This window comes from Gigantopelta aegis, chromosome 11 (assembly GCF_016097555.1).
Source record: "Gigantopelta aegis isolate Gae_Host chromosome 11, Gae_host_genome, whole genome shotgun sequence".
NCBI lineage: Eukaryota > Metazoa > Mollusca > Gastropoda > Neomphalida > Peltospiridae > Gigantopelta > Gigantopelta aegis.
Genome location: NC_054709.1, coordinates 19,263,305 through 19,287,763, shown reverse-complemented (window position 1 = coordinate 19,287,763; position 24,459 = coordinate 19,263,305). Strand labels below are relative to the sequence as shown.

The 24,459-nt window shown below is 37.4% G+C and overlaps 1 protein-coding gene and 1 long non-coding RNA gene across 2 annotated transcripts in view; one reads left to right on the top strand and one right to left on the bottom strand.

The window, feature by feature from the left end:
- LOC121385261 overlaps nt 1-24,459 on the top strand; it is a 47,377-nt gene that overhangs the window by 12,241 nt on the left and 10,677 nt on the right. The gene's annotated exons all lie outside the window — the stretch shown is intronic.
- Nucleotides 1-24,459, bottom strand: part of LOC121385262 — a 74,087-nt gene that overhangs the window by 49,173 nt on the left and 455 nt on the right. The gene's annotated exons all lie outside the window — the stretch shown is intronic.

Below are 24,459 nucleotides of genomic sequence, written 5' to 3'. Positions count from 1 at the left end.
AAATCGACTAATGTAAGAATCGACATGTAACTGTTATGATTGTAAATCGACTAATGTAAGAATCAACATATAACTGTTATGATTATAAATCGACTAATGTAAGAATCAACATGTAACTGTTATGATTGTAAATCGACTAATGTAAGAATCGACATGTAACTGTTATGATTGTAAATCAACTAATGTAAGAATCGACATGTAACTGTTATGATTATAAATCGACTAATGTAAGAATCGACATGTAACTGTTATGATTGTAAATCGACTAAAGTAAGAATCAACATGTAACTGTTATGATTATAAATCGACTAACATGTAACTGTTATGATTGTAAATCAACTAATGTAAGAATCGACATGTAACTGTTATGATTATAAATCGACTAATGTAAGAATCGACATGTAACTGTTATGATTGTAAATCGACTAAAGTAAGAATCAACATGTAACTGTTATGATTGTAAATCAACTAATGTAACTGTTATGATTGTAAATCGACTAATGTAAGAATCGACATGTAACTGTTATGATTGTAAATCGACTAATGTAAGAATCAACATGTAACTGTTATGATTGTAAATCGACTAATGTAAGAATCAACATGTAACTGTTATCATTGTAAATCGACTAATGTAAGAATCGACATGTAACTGTTATGATTGTAAATCAACTAATGTAAGAATCGACATGTAACTGTTATGATTGTAAATCGACTAAAGTAAGAATCAACATGTAACTGTTATGATTGTAAATCGACTAATGTAAGAATCGACATGTAACTGTTATGATTGTAAATCGACTTATGTAAGAATCGACATGTAACTGTTATCATTGTAAATCAACTAATGTAAGAATCAACATGTAACTGTTATGATTGTAAATCGACTAAAGTAAGAATCGACATGTAACTGTTATGATTGTAAATCGACTAATGTAAGAATCGACATGTAACTGTTATGATTGTAATTCAACTAATGTAAGAATCAACATGTAACTGTTATGATTGTAAATCAACTAATGTAAGAATCAACATGTAACTGTTATGATTGTAAATCGACTAATGTAAGAATCAACATGTAACTGTTATGATTGTAAATCGACTAATGTAAGAATCGACATGTAACTGTTATGATTGTAAATCGACTAATGTAAGAATCGACATGTAACTGTTATGATTGTAAATCGACTAATGTAAGAATCGACATGTAACTGTTATGATTGTAAATCGACTAATGTAAGAATCAACATGTAACTGTTATGATTGTAAATCGACTAATGTAAGAATCAACATGTAACTGTTATGATTGTAAATCGACTAAATGTAAGAATCAACATGTAACTGTTATGATTGTAAATCAACTAACGTGAGAATTGGCATGTAAACTACCATGTTTATAATCTATGGATCATCAGTTAACTGTCATGATTATAAAGCAATTAACGTGCTAATTAAGCATGTTACTGCTATCGTGAGTCTGTTGCCATCAATAGTAACATGCTTTAGATTTACACAGTTTTTTAATGGTTAAAATAGATATTAAATACGTCTTTTTGTTTATAAAATAAGATTGTTTTTCGTGTTTCCGGTGCTTAACGCTAACTGTATTTTGTATTACATCATATTTCATATTTCATACACACACCAAGACCAACAACAGTTTAGTAATTTGGTAAATGTGCTTAATTAAGCGAAAACATGTTGCTTTCAAAATGAAATGAAGACATCCAATTTAATTGGTATATTATTTCTCTGTATACGTAACAGGCATTTTTCTATTTTTCTACTCAAAATGAAATGCGTTATGTAACTGTTATGATTGTAAATCAACTAACGTGAGAATTGGCATGTAAACTACCATGTTTATAATCTATGGATCATCAGTTAACTGTCATGATTATAAAGCAATTAACGTGCTAATTAAGCATGTTACTGCTATCGTGAGTCTGTTGCCATCAATAGTAACATGCTTTAGATTTACACAGTTTTTTAATGGTTAAAATAGATATTAAATACGTCTTTTTGTTTATAAAATAAGATTGTTTTTCGTGTTTCCGGTGCTTAACGCTAACTGTATTTTGTATTACATCATATTTCATATTTCATACACACACCAAGACCAACAACAGTTTAGTAATTTGGTAAATGTGCTTAATTAAGCGAAAACATGTTGCTTTCAAAATGAAATGAAGACATCCAATTTAATTGGTATATTATTTCTCTGTATACGTAACAGGCATTTTTCTATTTTTCTACTCAAAATGAAATGCGTATGTCTCCCGTCTGTGTGGCATATGGATGCAGATATGTGTGTTAAATATCTGTTGTTATAACTAGTTCATATGTTGTTATAACTAGTTCATATGTTGTTGTGGGTTTTTTCTTTTTTACTGGAAATATGTCCCCTTAATCAGTGTAAACATACAATGGTTCCAATAAAAAATATATGGCATTGTATTGTGTTGTGTTGTGTTGTATTGTATTGTAGTGTATTGTATTACATTGCATTGTATTGAATTGACTGTACCTTTTAATGTTAAAATGCAATGAAGTAGTTCCAAATTCCTAAACGTTTTTCTTTTATCTTAGTAAATTTGGAGGTAAATCCAATTTGAGCTACTACAAATATTAGGACAATCAAAAAACGATTGTTACAAACTGATACTGATACCGACCTTCTAAAGGAGAAAACATATTTAATGTATAATATTAGTCGACCAAAAGGACTCTATTAGTTGAAAAAAAAAAAAAAAAAACGCGAATCTAGTTTTGTTTAATTTTATTTTAATATATTCAGTTAAATTCCATTAGTTGTGTCTTTTAAAATTAAAAATGTTTTACTTAGGCTCGTAGTCAGAAAAAAATTACCCTCACCCCAACCCGCACCCTCTGTCTTAGAATCTGCTGGAACCTGTTATTATGTGCATGCCTTAATTTAGCATGACCTTAAAAATTGAATTACACACACGCACGCACGCAGATACACACGCACGCACGCACGTACATACACACGCACTCAAACATACACACACTACACAAATATCAACACACACGCACATACCTCTACACACACGCACACATCTATACACACGCGCACGCTCGTACGCACACGAACGCATGAACACACAAACATCCGCACACACAAACATCCACACACTGGCACACATATACACACAGTCTCACCCACCCCACACACACACACACACACACACACACACACACACACACACACACACACACACACACACACACACACCAGACTTGGTGACACCAGCTAGAATAGTATTTATTGACTTTAGTAGCGTCACTTAAAATGTATTCTGTTTTCAGACAATGGACACCTGCTTTAATAATTAACGAACAGGTGGCGATATTCTTTTGATGACGTGCATCGTTAATTAAAAGTGTCCCGTACTTTCCATCGTATGACCTGTTCTGTTTACTATTAGCACCAATTAAAACGTCACATGTCGTGAACACCTTACAACCGATTAGCCACTCTTCCAACTTCCACAGCGGACATTATCGGAAGAGTGCATTCACCCCTATTAAATTACAATGGGATGGTCGGGTAATGCGTTACGTGAAATCGCGTTATGTGTGTTCGGCGTTAAATCATTCGGCTGTTCGGTCGATCACGGTGAATCGGCTTTTAACGGGATCTTAACGACTGATAATTTTCACGGATGCATATGAAAAGAAGATAATAAAATTAAACAAGCGTGTCTTACTTAAGTTCACAGTGGGCGGCCAGAGTTCACGCAATACAATTAGATGAATAATAAATAGATATGATATATTAGTAATGTCCTCTTTTTTGTTTGCACCACATGTTACCAACAACAAAAACAATAACACGCGGCGGCAGCGAATTTTGACCTTCTGTCGTTAGAAAAGGTGTTGTTTTTTGTGGTTTATTTTTAATTTCTAGTTTTTAGTGTTGTTTTTGTTTAATAAAACTACTAGAGCATATAATTAATCTGGATAGCAACGTTTATTCATATTTGCTTTCTTGCCAAATAGCTATGTAAGGTTCCAAGTGAATCTCAAAGCACTTTTAAAAGGATTACAACTAATATTGTGGGAACAATTATCGCAATATATGGTGAAAAGGATTTAGGACCGCACAACTTGTCCGAACATCTCCATTACTGTTGCCTGAAATTGAAAGATTGTTTCCAGCACTGAAGGGGTGGGGGCAGTTTATTCCCTCCGCCCCCCCCCCCCCCCACACACACACACCCCATGAACTCTTATAGAAGTAGGATCGAACCTCCTCGAGTCGACACACCCACTGTTTGCGTGTGTTTTATTTGTTCTCGACCCATCCAGTGCTCCACGACTGGTATACAAAAGGCCGCTGTACGTGTTGTCCTGTCTGACTTAAGAGAAATTCATTGCAAATCGGAAGAGTGCCCCCCCCCCCCCCCCCCCCCCCCCCACCAGCAGCAATATCTTCGCATGGTTTGTGTTGAGTTAAATCATCACGTTATGCTAGCTCAGACTACCAACTGCCAGGACCTGTGTGATTTTAAATATTGCTAGGGTCAGACTTCCAACTGCCAGCAGAAAGTTGGCCAACTCGACGATTGCGTTGTAATTTCCCCAACTCCCGACTTTCGACGGGTGCGTTCAGACTAACAACTGGGCCTCGCGTTGAGTTGTAGTGCGTGCTCAGACTAGCAACGAATATCGGACCCGATTCATTTTTATAAATCGGCTACGACGGTGGTCGTAAAAGTCGTAAAAAGCGCTCATCGTAGAAGTACAATGAGCGCTAACAGTGGCGTATGCAGGATTTTGTATTGGGGGGGGGGGGGGGGGGGGGGGGCACCTGTGTAGTGAGATATGACACAGGAACCTTTTTAATGTTATTAATAAGCGAAAAGGTAAATATTTCCCGGGATTACCCTTGCTGCTAATCGAAAAGAGTAGTCCATGAAGTGGCGACAGCGGGTTTCCTCTCTCAATATCTGTGTGGTCCTTAACCATGTCTGACGCCATATAACCGTAAATAAAATGTGCTGAGTACGTCGTTAAATAAAATATTTCTTTCTTTTATTCGATGTGAGATTGTAGGAAGGGGAGGGGGTGGGGGTGGGTGGGGGCTGGATTAACCTCAGTTGTAGAAAGAATGTTCAAAATATAACGTCCGACAAGTCGTATGATTGATCACTGTCTAACAGGCTATTATGATAGACAGTTCATTTATTATCGTCTCAACTTATGTACATCGCACATATACAAAATAATAATAAAAAACATAAACGTACATAAACCATTACTTCTTGAATTAGGATAAACCGTATAGTTAAATAATACACGTATCAATGTCGCACGATTTGTGATTCAAAGACGGTGGTATATACTTTCTTTTTGTCAAATTATGTTCGTGCTTATATCCAATTACGGTTCAAGCACGCTGTCCTGGACATTCATATCAGCTATCTGGGCTGTCTGTCCAGGACAGTGAGTTAGTTGTTTAGTCAGAGAGAAGAGGGTGTAGTGACCGTAACGTCGTTTAACTGAGTCGTTAAATCTCGCTCTGGGTGGGAGCCAGTATCGGGCTGCGAACCCAGTACCTAGCAGCCTATGTCAGATTGCTTAACTACGACACCAACTAGTCCGGTATATACTATTACTGTTCTGAATATCGTCAGCCTATTATTACGATTGCCTAACTCATGTTTAAAGATTTTGGCAAAATAAAATGATGAAAACAAAGATTGTATAGAAACAAAACAAAGATTGTTTCAACAAGATTGCTTAATTTGTTCTTAGAATAATTTTTAAAGAATTTGTGTTTGTTCCTATACATACACCGGCCCCGGTGGCGTCGTGGTTAGGCCATCGGTCTACATGCTGGTAGGTACTGGGTTCGGATCCCAGTCGAGGCATGGGATTTTTAATCCAGATACCGACTCCAAACGCTGAGTGAGTGTTCCGCAAGGCTCAGTGGGTAGGTGTAAACAACTTGCACCGACCAGTGATCCATAATTGGTTCAACAAACGCCATGGTTTGTGCTGTCCTGCCTGTGGGAAGCGCAAATAAAAGATCCCTTGCTGCTAATCGGAAAGAGTAGCCCATGTAGTGGCGACAGCGGGTTTCCTCTCAAAATCTGTGTGGTCCTTAACCATATGTCTGACGCCATATAACCGTAAATAAAATGTGTTGAGTGCGTCGTTAAATAAAACATTTCTTTCTTTCTTGTTCGTATACAAATCGGGGTGGTTGTTATGTTTTATTATTGTTTGTTAATTTTTCTTTACACTGGCAATCATACTAAGGGGACGATGCTATCCTTCTTATCGGTAAGAGTGTTGGGATGCTGATTTGCCTCTATTAAATATTCCATACACTTGACCTATGTCTATAGAGTCACGTGGTCTGCTCTTTTTCCCGGGAGTATTTAAGATTCATTGACTGGGACGAAATTCAATGGCATCTTCTCCAAACATCTCGATGGTGAATTTTCTCCTGAAGAAATCGAATAACACAGAGAGAAAAATGCATTTGATATATAATTGCAATCGTTAAAAAGTCTCTGTTAGTCGATAACATCTTAAAAATTGCAGCAAACTCAGGAATGTCACTTTAAGGGTCCACAGTTAGATTGTAGCCAGGTATTTTTTTCAAGAAATACCAAATATACAGTTAGTTCCGTAGAAAAACGATTCAGTTTACAATGGACATAACCATATTGAGTTTTTAGATTTGCGGGTGTTATTGTCTATTTGATGCTCGCAAATGTTTTAACCTGAGGCTAACGCCTTCGGTCAAACATGACATTTTCGGGATCAAATAGACAATAAAACAAGCAAATCTAAAACCTCCATATGGTTATCTCCTAATTGAAAGACAAATCAGGACAATCTCTTTAACGGTAGATGTGATTCAGTCATACGTTTTGTGTGGGGAAAGACGAGACGATATATTATCGGCCTCGGTGGTGTCGTGGTAGGTACAGGGTTCGCAGCCCGGTACTGGCTCCAACCCAGAGCGAGTTCTTAAGGTGTGTGCTCAGGACAACGTGCTTGAACCTTAATTGGGTGTGAACACGAAAATTAGTTGAAATGAATAAAATGAAATTCCCTTGACGGTAGCCAAATTACATAGAGAACACTCTTAAATCACTGTATATTGCCGACCAACTACGGCGTTAAAAAACAAACAAACAAACAAAAAGAAACAAACAAAATCCCACAAACATATAAACTAAGCAAAAAACACTCAAACTAAAATAACAAAACAGTCCAACAAAAAAAGTTACAACAAAACATCGACAGTATACACACAAAAAACAAGTTTATACTTTCTTTTGTTTGTTTTGTCGTTGCATCGTTGGTTTTATTTCCCATGTAAGAATGACCTGTTCTCATGAATGGTATATCAAAAGCCGTCATATGAACGATTCCTTGCTATTCATGTATAATTGTAATGTGTTTTCTTTGGAAATAGTGTATCACAATGAGCAAATGTTTGACATCCAATAACCAAGTATTAATTATTAATCAATGCAATCTGTGCAATACAATAATATCGCAAGCAAACCGACTTTAACTTTCAAATGTCAGAAATTGTATGCGCGTTCAGAACAGGTATAACGTTTCAATTTGAAGTTACGTTTTGTATATCGTTAATGTTCCTAACTGTGTTATGCTTCCAACTCCGTTCAATTTGTGTTCTCATGCATGTTTCGTGCAATCAACATCCGATTTGTTGTCGTCTGCTTGTCGTTTATTTGTGAGGTTTGTCTGCGCATTTCGAGGATAGTTTTAGTAACGTCGATGGTATATATGGAGTAAAACATCAGAAATAGCACGCATGATATGGAAGCAGTCACAGTATAAAACACCACAATGTCATCAGAAATATCACAGAGTTTAATGTCAGATATATCACACAAATATAAACAGAGTTTCATATCAGAAATATCGCACATGAAATATAAACAGTTTCACATCAGAAGTATCGCACATGAAATATAAACAGTTTCACATCAGAAATATCACACATGACATGTAAACAATCAGACTTTCACATCAGAAATAGCACACATAAAATATAAACAGTCAGGCTAAAACATAACACATCAGAAATTACAAACATGACATATAAATAGTCAGGGTAAAACATAACACATCAGACATAGCAAACATGACATATAAACAGTCAGGGTAAAACATAACACATCAGAAATTGCAAACGACATATAAACAGTCAGGGTAAAACATAACACATCAGACATAGCAAACATGACATATAAACAGTCAGGGTAAAACATAACACATCAGACATAGCAAACATGACATATAAACAGTCATTGTAAAACATAACACATCAGACATAGCAAACATGACCTATAAACAGTCAGGGTAAAACATAACACATCAGACATAGCAAACATAACATATAAACAGTCAGGGTAAAACATAACACATCAGAAATTTCAAACGACATATAAACAGTCAGGGTAAAATATAACACATCAGGTATAGCAAACATGACCTATAAACAGTCTGGGTAAAACATAACACATCAGAAATTGCAAACATGACCTATAAACAGTCAGGGTAAAATATAACACATCAGGTATAGCAAACATGACCTATAAACAGTCAGGGTAAAACATAACACATCAGAAATTGCAAACATTACCTATAAACAGTCAGGGTAAAACATAACACATCAAGTATAGCAAACATGACCTATAAACAGTCAGGGTAAAACATAACACATCAGACATAGCAAACATGACCTATAAACAGTCAGGGTAAAACATAACACATCAGGTGTAGCAAGCATGACCTATAAACAGTCAGGGTAAAACATAACACATCAGACATAGCAAACATGACCTATAAACAGTCAGGGTAAAACATAACACATCAGACATAGCAAACATAACATATAAACAGTCAGGGTAAAACATAACACATCAGAAATTGCAAACGACATATAAACAGTCAGGGTAAAACATAACACATCAGGTATAGCAAAAATGACCTATAAACAGTCAGGGTAAAATATAACACACCAGGTATAGCAAACATGACCTATAAACAGTCAGGGTAAAACATAACACATCAGAAATTGCAAACATGACTTATAAACAGTCAGGGTAAAACATAACACATCAGACATAGCAAACATGGCCTATAAACAGTCAGGGTAAAACATAACACATCAGGTATAGCAAACATGACCTATAAACAGTCAGGGTAAAACATAACACATCAGACATAGCAAACATGACCTATAAACAGTCAGTGTAAAACATAACACATCAGGTATAGCAAGCATGACCTATAAACAGTCAGGGTAAAACATAACACATCAGACATAGCAAACATGACCTATAAACAGTCAGGGTAAAACATAACACATCAGGTATAGCAAACATGACTTATAAACAGTCAGGTAAAATATAGCACATCAGGTATAGCAAACATGACCTATAAACAGTCAGGGTAAAATATAACACATCAGGTATAGCAAACATGATTTATAAACAGTCAGGGTAGCACATAACACATCAGGTATAGCAAAATGACTTATAAACAGTCAGGTAAAACATAACCCATCAGGTATAGCAAACATGACTTATAAACAGTCAGGGTAAAACATAAAACGTCAGGTATAGCAAACATGACTTATAAACAGTCAGGGTAAAACATAACACGTCAGGTATAGCAAATATGACATATAAACAGTCAGGGTAAAACATAACACATCAGGTATAGCAAACATGACCTATAAACAGTCAGGGTAAAACATAACACATCAGGTATAGCAAACATGACTTATAAACAGTCAGGGTAAAACATAACACATCAGGTATAGCAAACATGACCTATAAACAGTCAGGGTAAAATATAACACATCAGAAATTGCAAACATGACCTATAAACAGTCAGGGTAAAACATAACACATCAGGTATAGCAAACATGACCTACAAACAGTCAGGGTAAAACATAACACATCAGGTATAGCAAACATGACCTACAAACAGTCAGGGCAAAACATAACCCATCAGGTATAGCAAACATGACTTACAAACAGTCAGGGCAAAACATAACGCATCAGGTATAGCAAACATGACTTACAAACAGTCAGGGTAAAACATAACGCATCAGGTATAGCAAACATGACTTACAAACAGTCAGGGTAAAACATAACGCATCAGGAATAGCAAACATGACTTACAAACAGTCAGGGTAAAACATAACGCATCAGGTATAGCAAACATGACTTACAAACAGTCAGGGTAAAACATAACGCATCAGGTATAGCAAACATGACTTACAAACAGTCAGGGTAAAACATAACGCATCAGGAATAGCAAACATGACATATCAACAGTCAGGGTAAAACATAACACATCAGGAATAGGAAACGTGACATATAAACAGTCAGGGTAAAACATAACACATCAGGAATAGCAAACATGACATATAAACAGTCAGGGTAAAATATAACACATCAGGAATAGCAAACATGACATAAACAGTCCGGGTAAAACAACACATCAGGAATAGCAAACATAACATATAAACAGTTAGGGTAAAACATAATACATCAGGAATAGCACACATGACATATAAACAGTCAGGGTAAAATATAACACATCGGAAATAGCACAGATGACATAAACAATTAGGATAAAAAATATAATATTAGGAACAGCACACATGACATATAAAAAGTCAGGGTAAAATACAACACGTCAAGAATAGCACACAGAAAGAAATGTTTTATTTAACGACGCACTCAACACATTTTATGTACGGTTATATGGCGTCAGACATATGGTTAAGGACCACACATATATTGACAGAGGAAACCCGCTGTCGTCACTTCATGGGCTACTCTTTTTGATTAGTAGCAAGGGATCTTCTGTATGCATCATCCCACAGACAGGGTAGTACATTATCATACCACGGCCTAAAACATAACTCATCAGGAATAGCTCACATGACTTAAATATTAATATGTATTTTTTACATCTAAATATATATTTGTGTGTGCGCGCGTGTGTATGTATGTGCGCTCGCGCGTGTGTTTGTGTGTGTGTGTGTGTGTGTGTGTGTGTGAGTGTGTGTCTATCTGTGTGTGTGTGTGTGTGTGTGTGTGTGTGTGTTGAAACAGAACAAAGTAAATATTTGGGCCTCAAGTGACCTCCATATATGTTTTACATGTATAGATATTATAATATATTGTGCATGATTGTAATGACAGTTTGACAAACTTCTGAAACTTGTTTTCTCTATTTGGAATGTCCAGCACAACATAAGTTGTGGCAGAGTGTAAAAACTGGAAATATTTTATCAGCTCCAACTTTATGAGATTGGTCTGGAGTCTGGGTAATATCTAAGAAAAATCAATAATCATTTACGAACAAATAGGACAGTTTTGTCTGTCAAGTAAAACGCAAATCTTTTCAAAAAAAGAAAATTATCGCGTTATTTGCTGCTTGTTTCTTTGTTTTTTTTGTGGGGTTTTTTCTCTCGTTTTTTTTGTGGGTTTTTTCTTCTTCTTCTTCTTCTTCTTCTTCTTCTTCTTGTTTTGCAACTTCTGATCTTTTCAACCTACTTTTCTGATTATGTTTTATTTTCAAAATCCACAAGACAAAACTATATATTAACTGTCTTTGCCCTTTTTGTTCAAACGTTAAAACATGCGCTCTTCAGTGCCATAAGAATCGATAGTTTACGAGCACGTTTTTCAACGTGCACATGTTTCCTAAGAATATTTTATAGCGACATGGAAATATAGGGCGATTAAGAAAACAAAAAACAAGCTTCATAAATTCGTCACAAAATGTTCTTACCTAATGGACTGAATTAGCCAGCATTGTCAACCATTTTAACTTATTATGTGTAGTTATATTCAATTAGTGATCAGGCACGCTGTCCTGGGCACACACATCAGTTAGTTGTTAGTTGTTAGTGAGAGAGGTCGGGATCACCGGTCTTACACCTGTCTAATGAGTCGTTCTCTCTCTCTCTCTCTCTCTCTCTCTCTCTCTCTCTCTCTCTCTCTCTCTCTCTCTCTCTCTCTCTCTCTCTCTCTCTCTCTCTCTATCTCTTTTTTCTCTCTCTCTCTCTCTCTCTCTCTCTCTCTCTCTCTCTCTCTCTCTCTCTCTCTCTATATATATATATATATATATATCTCTCTCTCTCTCTGCGAACCCGGTACCTACCAGTCTTAAGTCCAACTGCATAATCAAAACACCACCGAGGCCGGTTTACTCATTTCTGCTCGTGGCTGGATAAATCTTTCTATATACATGTACGTTACTGTACGCAGTTTTGGGACTACTTTTCTGCGATAACTTAATTTATTCGCGAATTTGCCGATTAATAAATTCAAATGCTGAATTCTAATGTGAAATTTTCCTCTTTTTTTTTTTCTTTGGGAATTCTATTTATGACGTCTATAATTGAATGAGTTTGCGAACGCAAAGTTTAGAGCGGCCTTGTTGAAAATAATTAACAAATGTGTTGTGTTTGTAATTAAGCGAACAAGACAACTAATAACGTTGTGAGGTATAAATACGGCTGTCATTATATTAATATTTTGTATTGTTTTTGTTTTCATTATCGTTCTCGTCCTTGATTTTGTGTTTGGTTTTATTCTTGTTTTTGTTCTTTTTTTTTTTTTCTTTTTTTTTCTCTTTTTTTTCAGGTTTTGGTTTAGGTTTAGGTTTAAATTTATTTATTATTATTATTATTATTATTATTATTAGGTTTAGGTTTAAATTTATTTATTTATTATTATTATTATTATGTTTTTATTATTACTTTTATTATTATTTTATTGTATTATTATTTATTTTATTTTATGTTCTTTTTTTTTATTATTATTATTATTATGTTGTTGTTGTTTTTTTGTTGTTGTTTTTTTATATAGTTGTGTTGTTGTTGTTTTTTTTTTTTTTTTTTTTTTTTGGGGGGGGGGCTTGTAATGCAATATCAACTTACATTTTAACTGTATTTAAGAATTAAACATACACCTTCAGCATGAGTTTAATTGTTTTTGTTGTCTTGAACAACTTTAGTTCGCTATAGTTGGATTCCTTGTGGTGCGTGATTTAGCTTGGTTGAGTGCTCGTCTGAAGTGTGCTTCCGTCGCAGGATCGAACCACCTCGGGGGATCCATTCAAGTGATTGAGTGTTGTTCTGTTCCAACCAGTGCACCATAACTGGTCAAAGGCCAGGGTATGTGCTATCCTGCCTATGGGAAGGTGCATACAAAATACCCCTTGCTGCATTAGGAACAATGTAGCGAGTTTTGTCTGATGACTACGAGTCGGTGATTAATTAATCAATGTGCTCTAGTGGTGTCGTTAAAAAAACAAAATCAGTATCCAAATAAGGTTTAGGCATCACGGAATTATGTGGTGGTGTGGGGGGGGGGGGGAATAACAATTTAATCGTGGAACAGTAATATTGTGTGTTTTTTTCACCTGACCACAAAGGACACTTTTAAACTTAAAGTTACATTTTTTACAAGAGCGACTGCCCTGGAAGCTACGCTTACGATGTTTTATTTTAAACGCAAACATATGCAAGCAGTGCAACTCTAATGTTTAAATCGTGCATAGCCAAATATCACAAACAACAAAATCACAAGGAAAAAATACATTGTTTTGAACATTGTATGTTTCTCTCTTTCGTTACCATGTATAAATATATCGACATGGTTTCATGGATGTTATGTTTCGTACACGCCCATCTCAAACTCTATATGTAGCAAACATATAACGTATTTTTTACTACATCATAAGCTATATTTATATACTACTGATGAAATATCATATTTACTCATTTTCGCAATTGTATTATATCTCTACTACTACTAGTATTATAATTATACTATTTTTGCTCCTGTAAACCATGTCCTACCATTGAACACATGTCCTCATATGCCGTAGAATACGGCCTGAGAGTAATACATTCTTGTCTTGTCTTGTCTTGTACGTCTTGTCTTGTCTTGTCCTGTCTTGTCTTGTGAAATTGGGCTCAGGACCCCGTTCCAGGAAGCGATCTTAGCGCTAAGATCACCTTATGTTAATGCACTTACGGTGATCATACGGCTATGATTGTATCGTGGAACGAGGCCCAGATCATCATGTTTTATTTAACGACGCACGCAACACATTTTATTTACGGTTACATGGCGTCGGACATATGGTTAAGGACCACACATATATTGAGAGAGGAAACCCGCTGTCGCCACATCATGGGCTATTCTTTTCGATTAGCAGCAAGGGGTCTTTTATATGCACCACACCACAGACAGGATAGTACATACCACGGCTTACGCTACACCAGTTGTGGAGCACTGGCTGGAACGAGAAATATCCCAAAGGGGGTCACTGATGGCGATCGATCCTAAACCGACCGCGCACCAAGCGAGTGCTTTACCACTGGGCTACGTCCTACCCCGTTCATCATTTAGGAGCAGCCAGTCGTATGTGGGTGTTTTAAATTGTTACCACACGTATGTGTCGTTTAAGATAACGAATGATGTTCTCACTGATTGGTGTGTAAGAAAGGGAAATAATGCACTTGTGGACCTAGCTGTATATTCTCTTGAAACACCCACGATATCTTAGTCGTGTAACGACAGCAACTAAATACCATATTTATAAAGGCAACACATTCATGCCAAATTACACCTTGTAAGCATTGTCTTACCATGCAAATCGGAGGACACGGTGCAATTAAATACAGGGTGTTTGTTTAGCATAAAATACCCCGTAGTTTTAAGTTAATATTTTATATAAATAGACGTTTTGATTATAAATGTATGAACATTGCACTTAGATACCTCGAATATATAAACACAATTAGCGTACGTTGTTGACCACCTATGCAGGGTCGCGATGGCTTAAATAATTGAGGTGGAAATCGGAGGTTAGGTCCTTACATACACACATATTGATCAAGACTAAACAAACATAAATGCCTTTCTTACACCCCCGTTGGTGAGAACATCATGCATTAGTTGTTGATAACACATGTGTTGTTAACACAGGTCAGGTCATGTCATAGGGTTTTACGTGCACATTCAGAACAAGCTGTTGTAGCGCACGCCTGTCCGTCCATGACAGGAAAGGTGTGTGTGTGGGGGGGGGGGGGGGGAGGAGGGACCGCCTGCACTGGCAGGGAGCACCAGCAGCCCGATCAAGTCGGTAGCAGGCGGGTGGGTGTGGTGGTGGTGCTATGGAATTTGAATGGAGCAGTTGTTAACACACGTACAATTTCAAGATATACGACTGGCTGCTCCTAGGTGATGACCAGGTCACCAGTGCCATGCAGCCAATGAAAAACTACACAATGGAAATCAATTAGACTGTGATGTATAGTTAACCTGGCATGTCTGTGACGCGTAAGTCAGCTACAAGTGCAACGGCTGTAAATAACCTTTAGTCGAAAAATATGTTAAAATTTGCTTAAAAGCTGATGTTTGAGGATATGTAAGAAATAGAATAGTACATTCGTATCCGTTAGATACCATTTATCTCAACACTTTCGCTCGTTAGATACATTTTAAAACAACTCGTTGTGAGATAAATGGTATCTAACGGCCACTCATGTATTATTCTCTATTTTATTCACTAGTTTCAACTTGTTTTCGTGTTTATATCAACGTAAGGTTCAATCACGCTGTCCTGGGCACACACCTCAGCTATCTGGGTTGTCTGGACAGTACCCATTGAGTCGTTCTTCTTCTTCTTTAACTTGTTTTCATGCGTATATCCAATTAAGATTCAAGCACGCTGTCCTTGGCACACACCTCAGCTACCTGGGTCGTTTGTTCAGTAAGTAGTGGTTAGTTGTTATAGGTTAGTGAAGGAGAAGTTGGTTTATTTGTCTTACACCTACCATTGTGTCGTTGAAACTCGTTCTGGGTGGGAACCGGTACCGGGTTACGAACCCAGTACCTACCAGACTTTTGTCCGATGGCTTGACCACGCCATCACCGATGCCGGTTAGAAATACTCTGATAGTGATAGATATACCAGCAGGTATCAGGGCTCAATATCATAAGCGAACGAGACAGGTACTATTACCAAGTGATTTGAAGACATCACCAAGTTAAGAAAAAAAAAAGAAAAAGAAAAAAACCCACCAAACAAACCATAACAAAATATAAAACAAAACATAAAACGCCCACAAAAAGCGAGTGATTAACTGTTCTGCTTTAGGTAGTCTCAAAGGAAAGTGATGCTAGTCTTAGACTACCAATTGTCACGACGCCGTTAGCCAACTCGCCGCTCTCTCTCTCTCGACCTCTACGACTGCCCATTTGCTAGTCTGAGAACCCTTACAACGCGATTCTCGTCACATACAGATCCTACGACCGATTGGTTGTTATTAGAGCGCATCAGTCGAAAGCTGAGAGTGGGAAAAGTTGGCCAACTCCGTCGTGACATTGGTAGTCTGATCCTCGTGTGATGGGGAGCAAGAGATGTCTGTGATCGAAAGTCTTCTCGCATGTATACGAATTGAATATTTTCTCGTTTCAGCGAAACACTTGTATTTTAAGTTACATGTACATGTGTATAGATTGGGGACGGGACGTTGCCCAGTGGTAAAGCGCATGCCTGATGCGAGGCTATTTCTCGTTCAAGCCAGTGCACCACGACTGATATATCAAAGGCCGTGGTATGTGCTATCCTGTCTGTGGGATGGTGCATATAAAAGATCACTTGCTACTAATGGAAAAATGTAGCGGCTTTCCTCTTTATGACTGTGTCAAAATAACCGTATGTTTGACATCCAATAGCCGATGATTAATAAATCAATGTGCTCTAGTGGTGTCGTTTAACAACACAAACACACTTTAAGTATATAGATTGCAGCAAATATATATATATATTTTTTTTTTTGGGGGGGTGGGGGGGGGGAGGGGACGTAGCCCAGTGGTAAAGAGCTGGCCTGATGCGTGGTCGGTCTAACACATCGGTGGGCCCACTAGACAATTAAAAAGAAATCTGTAATCTTGGTAAATATCTCAGACAGCTAACATGTTTACGTTCTTATCTCATTTGAATATCTATCATCCAATACACAACCTCTCATGTATATATTTCTGTTTATTTATCGTTGTATATGTTACGTCTATGATCAGCAAGGTTTAAAGAATATACACTATGCTATATTAAACTCGATCCAGCCAGTTTTGGACAAATGGTGTATCAAAAGCCGGGGTATATACTACCATGTCTCTGTGAGATGCTACATATATAAAAGATTCCTTGCTGCTAATCAGAAAGACTAGCTCATTGCATGACGGCAGCGGGTTTCCTCTCTCATTATCTGTGTGGTTCTTTACTATATGCCCGGCGACATATAACTGTAATTAAAATGTGTTGTCTGTTTTGTTGTTTTTTTAAATCCTTCCTTTTTTTTTTTTTTTTTTTTTTTTTTTTCTTTTTCTCTTGACCAAACGTCGGAATTGGCATATGTTAGACCTTAAATAGACAAGGCTTACAGTGTGCTCAGGTGCTGTTAATGAAGACTTCCTTTCTTCCTGCGACTGGTGACTTTTTTACGAGGTACAAGCGAGTGAAACAATGCATTTATCAAACACAAACATAAAGCAAATGAAGAATGACGTGGATTGGTGTAAAAAATGCTGCGTGCACCTTTAGGGGTCTAATGAGACTTGCCACATGGACCGCAATGTATCATTTGTGTGCGTTTCCCAACAGACTTGCATAACGTATCATAACATGTGCTATGCAAGAGCACTAGTTGGCATTGGCATGGATTATACCTTGTGTCTGTGCTGTGTGTTTGTCTCTCTCCCTCTACTAGTATCTCGTTCTGTCTCTGTGTGTCTGTCTGACTCTATGACTTTCTTTCTCAATCTCTCTATTTGTCACTCTATTTCTATTTATCTCGTTCTCTCGGTTTGGGATCAATCCCCGTCAGTGGACCCGTTGGGCTATTTCTCGCTCGCTGGTTCAACAAAGGCCATGGTTTGTGCTATCCTGCTTGTGGGAAGCGCAAATAAAAGATCTCTTGCTGCTAATCGGAAAGAGTAGCCCATGAAATGGCGACAGCGGGTTTCCTCACTCAATATCTGTGTGGTCCTTAACCATATGTCCGACGCCATATAACCGTAAATAAAATGTGTTCGGTGCGTCGTTAAATAAAACATTTCCTTCCCTACTCTCTCTCTCTCTCTCTCTCTCTCTCTCTCTCTCTCTCTCTCTCTGTCTGTCTGTCTGTCTCTCTCTCCATATAACTCTCTCTCCATCTCCTAAAATATTAACATTACCACGTTTGACAGCAAGTAGATAATATAGTTTAAAATGTGCCGAAATATCGATAAACGCATTTCTCCATCTCAAATCATCCATGTCGTAACATATCACGCAAACATTATCAAATAACTTTTGGTCCCAAGACTGACGTTGTTACTGATTTTACTGTGTGTCATTTTCAACCTTCATTACTGACTGTTTACTTTGGTTTGAAATGTCAATGTTCGGATTGTATTGTATTTAGTATTTCGATTACTCCGTACGCATAATCCTTTACATTTTAGAACACGTATTAATAGTATACTATCGAAGCGTTTAATGACTGTATCCATTCCAATAAGTCCATACAATGTGATACACAATCCCAAATATCATACGTTTAAATAGACGGCTTTCCTTATCGTCAGTACTTGTGCTATTTCGATACCATAAGGTAACCGGTTAGTACCGCTCCATTCCGGCATCGATTCCAGGATGTTGGGTTTATAAGGTTTCACTCCACGTTTGTTTGATCATGTGAACAGGCGAATACTAGTATATGGAGTGAATGACCAAGACGAAGAATTCTACAACATATCGATGCATCGTTTCAAAGGCGGTAGAACGAAGGAAATGTTTTATTTAACGACGCACTCAACACATTTTATTTGCGGTTATATGGCGTCGGACATATGGTTAAGGACCACACACAGATAATGAGAGAGGAAACCCGCTGTCGCCAATTCATGGGCTACTCTTTTCGATTAGCAGCAAGGGATCTTTTATATGCACTATCCTACAGACGGGATAATACATACCACGGCCTTTGATACACCAGTTGTGGAGCACTGGCTGGTACGAAAATTAGCCCAATGGGCCCAATATATATATATATATAGAGAGAGAGAGAGAGAGAGAGAGAGAGAGAGAGAGAGAGAGAGAGAGAGAGAGAGAGAGAGAGAGAGAGACGCACAGAAAGAGAGAGCGAGAGAGACAGACAGACAAACACAGACACACAGACAGACAGAGAGTTGTACCATTTGCCTGAATTGACTTATTTAGCGCACTTTTCCAGATAGACACACATACAGACACGCACAAACAGCCACACACATATATACTCTCACACACACACACACACACACACACACACACACAGACACACACACACACACACGTGCGAGCTCACATACAGACGCACACATACACAGTTACACACACATAGACAGACACACACAGACGCGCGCACACACACTCACACATATACTCACATTCACACACACACACACACACACACACACACAAACACGCACGCACACACACACACATATACACACACACACACACACACACACACACACACACAGAAACACGGAATATGTATGTTATATATAAACGTCCTAATATATTTCAGTAATATTATGAACACCAAGTTAGTGATATATCAACTTGTTGTTGTGTATTTGTTTCTTTATTTGTTTCTTTGTTTTTTTTGTTTCGTGTTGTTGGGTTTTTGGGGGTGTTTTTTGTTTTGTTTGTGGGGTTTTTTTTGTGTGTGGGTTGTTTTTTTGTTTTTTGTTTATTGGGGGGGGGGTTAAACTCTTTAAAACTACTCTTTTGAAACATGTAAGCACGTGAAACAGATCACAACGTGTGGGTATTGAATCGTGTGCAATTATCATTATGATTGCATATTTATATTGCTAACTGATACTTTACATTACGTTTGAGGCTGTTCGTGCGAACAGCTTTAGTTGTTATTGCAAATTTAGATTAATATAAATGATAACCACCTTAAAAATTGTAAATCTATGAACTGGGTGTTTGAAATACATTTTGTCATTTAGATCATAACCACTGATAAATATCTCAATTATTGTAATACATCTCAATATGTATGCTATTAACTGGAGTATGCCATTATCCGTCTTGTTTTATACCTGTGAAGCACTTTTGAGTTCAATACGTCTCAGTGCACTTATGTTAAATGTCCCACGAAGGAAGAATTGTTAAATCATTTAATAATCCGCGGGGTGTTTGTGGAAATAGTATGAGAGTACCGGCTTGTTTAATAATTGTAATACGGTCGCTTTTGCGACTTTTCTACCTAATCCAATTATAATGAAACATCGTAAAAGTGATACTTGTAATTTAATGTAAGACGAAATTAATTTTGTTATTGTTTGTCCTATTTATACATTTATATTTTATTCCAAAATAGTATATAAATAACCCTATTGTGTTCAAATTTATAGATTTCATAAGTAATAATAACAATGGAACAATTTTAAGACGGTTACTTTATATAGTAGTAACCGACGCCATATAACCGTAAATAAAATGTGTTGAGTGTGTCGTTAAGGAAACCAGTTCCTTCTTTATATAGTAGCAAAGGCTAGGTCTTTGAATACAAAGTAATTTGGTACAATTTGGTTTCCTTGGTGAATAAATAGGTTTTCTGTATGTATGTAGCTGTATTATATAACATAGCATTACTCAGCCTCATGTGTACGATGTCTGTAATATAAGACAAATTTGCTTCAATGTTATTTTACATTTGTCAAAGGGGCAGACCCTAGTTTCAACCCGTGAAAATTAATTCTACATTTAGTTAATCTACAAACCTGTAATACATTATTTGGATAAATTTACAATTGAATGTAACATTAGTCTGTGACATTAAAATGGTGAAATACCTCTAAAAATAGACTAAAACTCGACACCATAGCTGTTACTTCTCTGACGCACGTGCGTTTTTAAAAATATGAGAAATGCTTTTTGTGATATTAAAAACACCTGGATGACCAAAAACACTTCGAATGTACGGAAATGGACAATCTAAACAATAAAATGTAAGTAAAGTATGATTTCTGTTAACAAAAACGGCTCTAATAGTAAAAAGCATGTCTTAGTGTTTAAACTAGGGTATGTCCCTTTAAAAAACCCGGTAAAGTAACAATATTTCTTTAAAAACCAATTGAAAAGAACTTTCGTTATTTATGTTAAACCATACTAATATTATGCATACGTGTGGTAACAACATACGACTGGTTGCTCCTAGGTGATGACCAGGTCGCGATAACCATTCCATCCAATGAAAACAAGCCAAGATCGAAATCGATTGTACTGTGACGTAAGTTAACCTGGAATTGGTTACGTTAATATAAGTTAACCCGAACTGTGTGAGATTTAAGTTACTTCAAATGCAGTGCCTGTAAAGACTTTTTAGTTGGAAAAGACATATAAATTTACATCTAATAAATGAAATCGAATTTTGTGTCCGCTTGATACCATTTTACACCTCGTTGTTTACATAGAGAATAATACATGAGTGGCCGCTAGCTACCATTTATCTCACAAGTTGTTTTAAGATGTATCTAACGAGCGAAAGCGAGTTTGATACATTATTAAACGACGAGTTGCGAGATAAATGGTATCTAACGGACATGAATGTATTATTCTATTTCTTATATATCCTCAAAAACCAGGTTTTAAGCAAATTTTAACATATTTATCGACAAAAATATATTTACAACCCTGTGCACTTGTAGCTGACTTACGCGTCACAGACACATGATTGCCAGGTTGACTATACGTCACAGTGTAATCGATTTCCACCGTGCTGGGTTTTTTTTTTATTGCACGTATAGCATTGGTGACCTGATCATCACCTAGGAGCAGCCAGTCGTATGACTTGAAATTGTTAACACACGTACGTGTTTTCAAAAATAATGCATGGTGTTCTCAATCACGGGTGTGTAAGAAAAATGCATTCAGGTCGCTTTTGTTCGCTAAAACAACTAGTAAGATAAATAGTAAACGTCTTGTGTCGGTGTATAATCCATACATCTGTTTATAACGGTCGTTGGGCTTAACAACGATATCAGAAGTGGAGGACAAGCCTCGGTGGTGTCGTGAAATCTTAAGCCATCGGACATAAGGCTAGTAGGTACTGGGTTCGAAGTCCGGTATAGGCTCCTATCCAGAGCAAGTTGTGACGACTCAGTGGGTAGGTGTAAGACTACTACACTCTCTTTTCTCATACTAGCAACTAACCAGGCTGCTGAGGTGTGTGTCTGCTTAGGACAGCGTGCTTGAACCTCAATTGGATATAAGCACGACAATAAGTTGAAACTAAATGAAATGAAAAAAAGTGCGTGGAGGGCACAAACTCAAGTGAGTGTGGCACGGTCTCTAGTGGCGCAAGCCAGATATTTTTCATTATTTAAATAGCGTAAGAAAAAAAACATTCATTTCCGTGCTCATGTATTTGTGAGTGAGATCCAGGGCGCAAAGCAAAGTTTCTAGGGGGTTCGGGAGTATGCTCCCCTGTAGAGTTTGAAATGTCCTCCTGAAATGTGTTTTCCTGCATTCTTCAAGTAAAATTCATCTCTGCCTTAAGATTGACTACCAATAATATTGACTGTCTTAGATTATTGACAGTGATAAGATATACCACTTCCAAGAATCATTTCTCGGCTGTGTGAATGAATGACATACACCTAACTGGGGGAATTCATGTAAAAGGGGGACGGGATTTGGGTTCCGTCGGTTGAGTGCTCGCTTGAAGTGCTTGCATCGTAGGATCGAACCACCTCAGTGGATCCACTCAACTAATTGTGTGTTTTTTCTCGTTCCAACCACTGCAGCACAACTGTTCAAGGACCGTGGTATGTGCGTTCCTGTCAATGGGAAAGTATATAAAAGATCCCTTGATGCATCAGGGAAAATGTAGCGGGTTTCCTCTGATAACTACCTGTCAGAATTAACAAATGTTTGACATCCAGTATGCGATGATTAATTAATCAATGTGCTCTAGCGGTGTCGTTAAACAAAACAAACTTCTTTGTTTTCATGAAAAGTTGCATTCGCTAGTTTTAACACGTCAAAATAAACAGTAAGTTTGGTTCTTCTACAAATCTAACACATTTGGATAAAGTTACAAATACACCGAAACAAGAGTCTGTAACAATGCAACCGAGTAATACGCAAAAAAAAACAGGGGAAAAAAAGACTAGAGCTCGTTTTCATAACCGTTAGTTCTCATTTTTCCAATTCAACTTATTTTTCGAGCTTATATCCAATTAAGGTCCAAGCACGCTGTCCTGGGCACACAACTATTTGGGCTGTCTGTCCAGGACAGTGGTTTAGTTATTGGTGGTTAGTGAGAAAGAAGAGGATGTAGTGGTCATACACCTACCCATTGAGTCGTTAAAACTTGCTCTGGGTGGGAGCCGGTACTGGGCTGTGAACCCTGTACCTTAACCACGACACCACCGAGGCCGGTGTTAGTTGTCAGAGGTACGTGCCGTTGTTGTTTGGGGTTTTTTTTAATGTTTTTTAAATATAAAAACAATGTATTTCATAATATTGCAAACACCAGGTTGACTAAAAACACTTTGGACATATGGAAATGGATAATCTAAACAATAAAATCTAAGTAATATGAGATTTCAATTATCGAAAATAGCTCTAATAGTAAAAAATACCTTGTCGTGTTTAAAAACCAGGCACTATCACTATCACTTAAACTGCAAACTGGTAAACGCCAGACAGGTTTAAATGGCCCTGTATTCCCAATGATTGGTTATTGGATATTTTGTTCTCAATTTTTGTCAAACAATAATTTGTATTGCATAACGAGAATGCACACAATTACTGAAGTCTCGGGGGTGGGGGTGGGGGGTGGAGCTTATTGCATTTCTATATATAATCGGTGGCAGATCCACTGTGAAATTGGGCAGAGGTCACGGGTCTGTGAAGCGAGCGAATGGGGGATGGGGTGGGCAGTAGTTTTGCATATGTTTTCATATTGTCCAAACAGGCAGAGGCTTCCATGCAAATAATATCAATTGAAAATTACATTTTCTCCAGTGAAAACAAATGTCGTTATACTCATACGTTAAATACTGCGCCTACGCCTATGCACACTGTTGTTGCCAGTAGTGGGCAATGGGGGCCATGCTCTCACCTTTTAGATTGTCCAGGAGGCAGGGGCAATTGTCCCTCTAGTACTGGAGCAAAACCTCGAATTCGGGCAAACTGTGCTAACCTGAGACCTAGTGGCGTAGCGTGGGCGGGGCAAAATTCTGGACTGGTAGAAGGGACTCGGATACTACTAACGGCCCACTGGTTAGGGGGCGTAATACGCGCCATGCCCCGGGCGCTGGCAACCCACGCTACGCCACTGTCGAGACC